Source organism: Chroicocephalus ridibundus, chromosome 5 (assembly GCF_963924245.1).
Source record: "Chroicocephalus ridibundus chromosome 5, bChrRid1.1, whole genome shotgun sequence".
Lineage (NCBI taxonomy): Eukaryota > Metazoa > Chordata > Aves > Charadriiformes > Laridae > Chroicocephalus > Chroicocephalus ridibundus.
In genome coordinates, this window is record NC_086288.1 from 31,488,546 (window position 1) to 31,494,973 (window position 6,428).

The window sequence follows — 6,428 nt, forward strand, 5'->3', positions numbered from 1 at the left end:
AACGTGTACCTTCGCTCACACACATGCTTACAAATGAGTTCTAGTAAGAGAACACATAAGCACCTGCCACTATTGCCACATGCGAACCAAAGCACTTAAGAAGAGGTGACTACCTCTGCATGCCACATTCTTACAATCTGTATCTCATGAAACGATGTGCAAATAGGGTATCTGTTTGCTCTATTGGAACTCAAACTAAAGAAAATGCCACTCTCTTCTACAATACAGTACATCATAAATTAAACAGGATGTTACCCACCTTTATTTATTTTTCTCAGTTATTATATGGTCATATATGCTACTCATGATCTTGCTGCCTGAATGCTTCTCATAGTTATTATGTGCTCATGTGAAAAAAAATGTTTCTTTCTCTTGCCCTTTCTTTCCTCCATTCACAACAGATCGAGGACCCAGTTTTATTTTATCCTTATTTTTGTTTAGGTAATTTAGCATTAACAATTTAGATATATATTGATCATGTAGCAAAGGCTACATGCTCTTCCTCTTATTTTTGCATCATAAAATCCATTCTTTAGGGAAAACAATTTCCAAAACGCTTGTTTGAGCCAGTGCAGTTTGCATCCTAGCTAGAAAACCAAGCTCCATGGCACGATCAGGGACATCAGTCTCATCAGCTTCAGTCCCCAAAGCTGCAGCACCCTAGGCATAATCTAACAGTAGAAGTAGATGTTGAAGTTTAATTGAAAATAACAGCATCTTTTTAGGCACAGTCTATCCCTAAGGGGTACACAGAAATGTTTGCCCAAGCAGTAGCAAGGGTAGGACCGTCCGCATTTCCCAGACACGCTTGCTTTCTCCACATGGAGATTTTCTCCAGGTGGGATACAAAGACTTTGGCCTTTTGTCTAGGTTTTTACAGGCTGCCCCACTTAGCGTGAGCCTCTTGTTCTGAATGCAGATTTCACACCAGTGGCTTTAACACATGCACAGACTGATGACACAGCATGCGTGCACTAGTTACAGTTCTTCTTCGATTTAACACACACATGAAGGTCGGATGTCTCGGGCTCCCCACGGATGTGTGCTGCACAGCACATGCTTCTATCCAGGAGATGCCAGATAAAAATGGCAAATCTGCTCAAGACTAACAGTTACCTTTAAGGATGAAGAAAGGAATGAATTCAGCCTGCTCCTCTCTTCCTCCTCGCTCATTACCCAGATGTTCTTGGTCATGGCTGCCCAGCCCTGCTGCACGTAATACAGATTTTGGGTTGAGAGCCGTCTACATTTTAATCCTGCATTTGGTCCTGTTGCATGGACACCAATTCAGATTTTGAACATGACTAAATAAATTTGTGTTTTCGAACACCTGTAGGATTAGTAATCCAGTTTAATTTTAACATACTTTTTACTTATAATTTCCCTTCAACCTCACCCCCCAAAAAAACCACAACAACAACCTACCCCTCTTACTTCCACTTCAAAAGCTTTGCTTTGCAGATTCTATCACCGATATGATACTGCCGTAAAAAAGTCTTAGGGGAATAATCACCCCAAACCTGTTGAGACCACAAAGTGATGTCTGGTCTAATTAAGACCTAATAATGAGCTACATCTTAAGATATAGAACAATATGACGCAAGTCAGGAAAACTGAAAGAGAGTTTTACCTCTTGCCACGTTAGAGTTGTTAACTGGCCAGTCAAGTGCAAGAGACGACATCTGCTTTGACAAAACAACTTTTGCATCTCCAAAAATGTGACACCCAAATGTAATCTATTTAAAGGAGCGACAGATCTTTCTCTGAAACAGAGCAGTAGCAAATACCTGGCTAGTAGTAGCAAGTTGAACAGATCAGAAGCAAATAAAGGCCTGGGCCAGTTGGTTAAAAATTAGTGTGCCCCCAAAACTGGCCACATGCTTCCTACCTCTTTAATGGCACCAGGGTTTCCCTAGGAGCTTGGAGGTGTATGTTGAGTCAGCTCAGTTTGCTGATCCGACTGAGACCAAATGGGAAAAAAATCCCATTTCAGATTTAATCTTGATGCAAGTAGATGGTGTGTTTTCCTTCATCTGTATCTTTTATGAATATTTGGAAGCATATCAGCTAGTCACGATGCTTTAAACAAGTATTTTTATTAACATTTCCCCCTAGAATAAGAAAAGGGTGAGTTCAAAGAATAGCAAATCTGTAAACTGGGACACCTAGACATGGTAAGTCCTGCTAGCCACTACGTACTTAGATGAACCCAAATGATAAAAAGGTGTTTCCCTACAGAAATTATATAAATTGATTTTGGAGCAGATATCACCGAGATTGAGAGGAACAAGAGTCTTCCAAGGAAGTGGTGACAACAGGAGGGTTCACCAATAGCCAGCAAGGTGTGGACACCACACCTGCACCACAGAAATGCATAATCGTGAAAATATTTCATTAGAAAAACACTATTCTCTCTTCCCTGGACAGATCACAACACTGATGGCCAAAATGCCACTCCTAATTGCCTGATGATCGCTAACTGATACCTAGGTTGACACAACTATTCCTCTTACAATGAATTTGCCATAAAGACTTTTTAGCAGTATTTTTTTCCTGCAGTGACTTATACTGATGATATAATACATGCTGATAGGCTTAGTTCTCATTTGAAATTGAAGGGTATACCACTGAGACCAAGAAAACAACAAACTTCAAAAAGAACAAATTTACTGTAAGAGAGAGTAGAAAGGCAGGTTATGACAAAATGTTTGCTTGATACAGAGAGACATAAATTCAAATATTGGGATATCAGTTTGAATTTTATCAGAGATTCCTACAGCTATAGCTACAAGAAAGCCTAAGTTACCATTATCAGTTTTTTCTAAAAATTAGTAGTGGGCCAAAAGAGAAATGTCAGGGACTTTTTTCTTCCCCCTCCTCTTAAAAGTCCAGTCAGGATCTTAGCATTAATACAAAAATGACTTCACAGTTAAACTTCCTTTGTGCATTTAGGGAAACGATATTGCCATGATTTATTTTCTTTCTGGTTACACAGTCAGATATTAATGCAGGGCTGTTTAAAAAAACGTATGTATTTTTCCAAGTAACTGCATACTGTAAGGCTTAGTTAAATGAATTTTTTACAAGAATACAGATGTGAAAGTGTTTAAATCATCATTTAAAAAGCATGGATGCTGGGATTCATTCTGCTATAGCATGATACCTAAACTTAAGTTTTATGCATGTTCTATTTCCAGTGACCACAGAATTCTGCATGTGGTTCACTTATCCTCATTCGATTCATAAAATTACTTCACCAACTGTTTCATTATCATTGTATTTACCTTCAAAGTCCTAATATGGGCCCAAGACTGAAATGAACATGAGTGTACGTGTATTTACACTGTGGGATGTGTACATGTCTGCATAAGTATTCAGTCCCAGTACATCAGCTTCACTCCTTGCATTTTCACAAGAGAGGCAAAGATACCCAAAGTTCTAAACCCGGCAAATGCAATCCCCAAAGAGGGAAAAGCAAATGAGATGTACCCACAGTGACCAGTTCCAAAGTATAGTAACAGTCTTTAAAATAGTCACATCATCAATAAACCCATTTAAACCAGAGGGAAGTCTGATCATCTCAAGATTTAGTAGACGAGCTGAGTTACTAAAATAACATTACCAATGGATAAAATAAACCAACCGGGAAGAGCCTTTCAAATGAAGGCAGCTTACAAGAATCAAGGAATTTTATTTTGACCAAATGGTCAGAGAAGATGTAGACTCAGGCAGAAATGAGGGACTGGATCCCCACCATCCCACAGTAGCTGAGGCACAGGACAATCTTACGTATAATACAGATTTCAGATTATATGGTTAATGGGCCACAAATTAACGCTTTTGCCTTCAAGTGCTAGCTCCTTCAGCCCTCTTGTAAAAAGCACGCATACCCCAGCTATCTTTTTGTATTTCAGACGTATTCCCTTTTTCATGCAAACTCAATCACACAATCTTATCAGAGCATGATTAAAATAGTGGTTGGCCAAAATTAAAAGCTCTTCCTTTGATTTTCTACATTCGCCATGGGGAAACCACCTGACTCACTTTCTGAGGTACAAAAATACTAACCAAAACCGATGCTGCTACAAACCGAGGCCATACAGGCTTGATAAAGGTGTGGGGTTTTTATTGCTCGATTCCCTGGATCCCCACGATAGCTCTCCAGGGGGGAGCAATGTAATAAAAAGGGTAAGCTGATACGTCCCTTTAGAATAACAGTCTTCTTAATTGCTTTACGCATCTCTTCTGCAGGCTTGCCTCAGGGAGCACACCCTGTTGGCAAACAGCAGGTTCTGTAACACAGGTATTAAACGGCGGTTCCAAAGTGCACCAACTTGCGTGTGCCCAGCTGATCCTTTATCGGGGTGATAAGGTTATTTATCGTCCCATGGCACAGCAAGGTTAGTTGTAGCTAATTCCAAAACACGTTCCTGCAAATCAGTATAAGATTGAGTGTTGGGACCATGTCAAGTCTGGGGCAAGAGCTACACGTCTGCAGCTCTGAACGTCCCTCTGAGCTAACAAAACCGACCTGGTGCCAAGCGTGTCCCTGTTTAATACCTTGAATCCCTTCAAAATGGGGAATAGCTTTCCTGGGATGCTGGGGACCACAGGGATACTATTGTTGTCACAAACTGAAACGTACAGCGTGACGTCTTTGGTGCCCTCTTTTTGGGTAGGATTTGGTGACAAGCAAATATTATACCTTTGTCATTATGACAAAGACTCACTGTTCTTCCCGTTGCACTAAAATAAACCCGCCAAGTCAGCACAGTTGGGTTTCAGATTCCAGGGGACAGCGAGTCTCACTTGGGAGAAACTGTTTTTTATTTCACAGACTGACCGACATGGAAAATATCAGTTGGGGACACATTGATTCTGTTTTGTTTTTCTGGTGTTTGTGAACTGGCCTGTAAACTCTGCTTGCTTCAGAGGCCAGTCATGCCAGAGCTTGTGGGACACGTACCTTCCCCAGTCTCAGAAAGCAGCAAAGCCCCAAGCTTGCCATTATGATATGAGGGAGTTTTAGCTGCAGTGTTTAAATTAAGAGAATCTGTGAAAAATCCAGGAACCCCTGAATCGTTTATGAACAATTAGCACCATCAGATTAATCAAGGGTGAAAGAGGGAGAGGTAACTATAATATACAGTGATTAGAAGCGGTATTACAGGATAAAGATAATTTGATACAGTTGAAATGCTGGTTTATACAGTTCGCACAGATGCCACAAACACAACAAATAAAACACAACAAATAATTTACAAAATCCATCCTGTCAAATATGAACACCACTGTCCTTCAGGAGAGCAGCCACAAGAGTAAGGTCCTTTTGAAAGAGAACACTGGCAAATTAGGACTCTCACGTATCCTTTTTCCCCAGTGTGATTCTATGCTAAAAGCCAGGAAGCAACACTCATAACTTCTCTTCTAGGCCTAGCATAACAACTGACCAGGTGAGTGATGGCTGCAATACATTTGCCCTGCTCACTCCTCCCCGTGACCCTGCAGGACTAAGGCAGCTCTGCCTGGAGAAGCCGGGTCTGCTCCATGCTGGTGGGCAGCTGCCTGCAGCCTCCAACTTCCTCCACCTTACACTAAATGTATTTTAAAGGGAAGGAGAAAAAGGTCCTGCCTTCTCACGATGGGTCCCTTGACAGCATTTCTTTTGTTCGCTTTGAGACTGAGAAAGTATTTCATGGGTACTTCTCTCCGGCTTTCAGGGAAAGTCTACTCACAGCATTGCAGCTTAGGGTGACCTGTCAGGATCTGTGTCTGGAAAGGTGGCAGAAAAAGCTATGCTCACTGCTCTTGGAAGCCAGAAATAATCTGATAATTTTTTTTACTTTCCAGAGAAGTAAGAGGGCAGAGCTGTGACTGAGTAGTGAAAGGACCCTTCCTTATTCTTGCAAACAGACATTTTATTGCCCCAGTGTGTACATCAGTTGAATTCTGAAAGATTTTTGCAGCTTTCAGAATTTTCCTCCGTGCACCACAGTTCAGTGTCAAATGTTATGTAACCTCTTTGCTCCTAAAATTATTTTCCCTCTTTTTTTTCATACCTAATATACTTACAAGAGCAAATTTAGTTGAGGAACAGGGAAAAATTCTCTTAGTACGGATAAATAGAGAAAAACAGCTTGCTAAGAGAGGTAGGCTGCTAAAAACTCACCAAGGGCTCACCAAACAACATAAGGAGATTTTTTTTCCTTGTCTTATAATAGCGTGCTGATTTGCCAGTACGTTCATCTTTGTTCCTTTATGTCACTACATGTTACCTAAAATAGATGTGTGTGTGTATTTCCTATATACAGAGTTAATATGAGCCAATCAAAATTTGTCCCATTAGGAATCTTTGATCTGTTCCTGTATCGTGTTGATCCGGTGGTAGAGCAGGCACCCACAGACAAACAGTGTGACATTTCTCATAT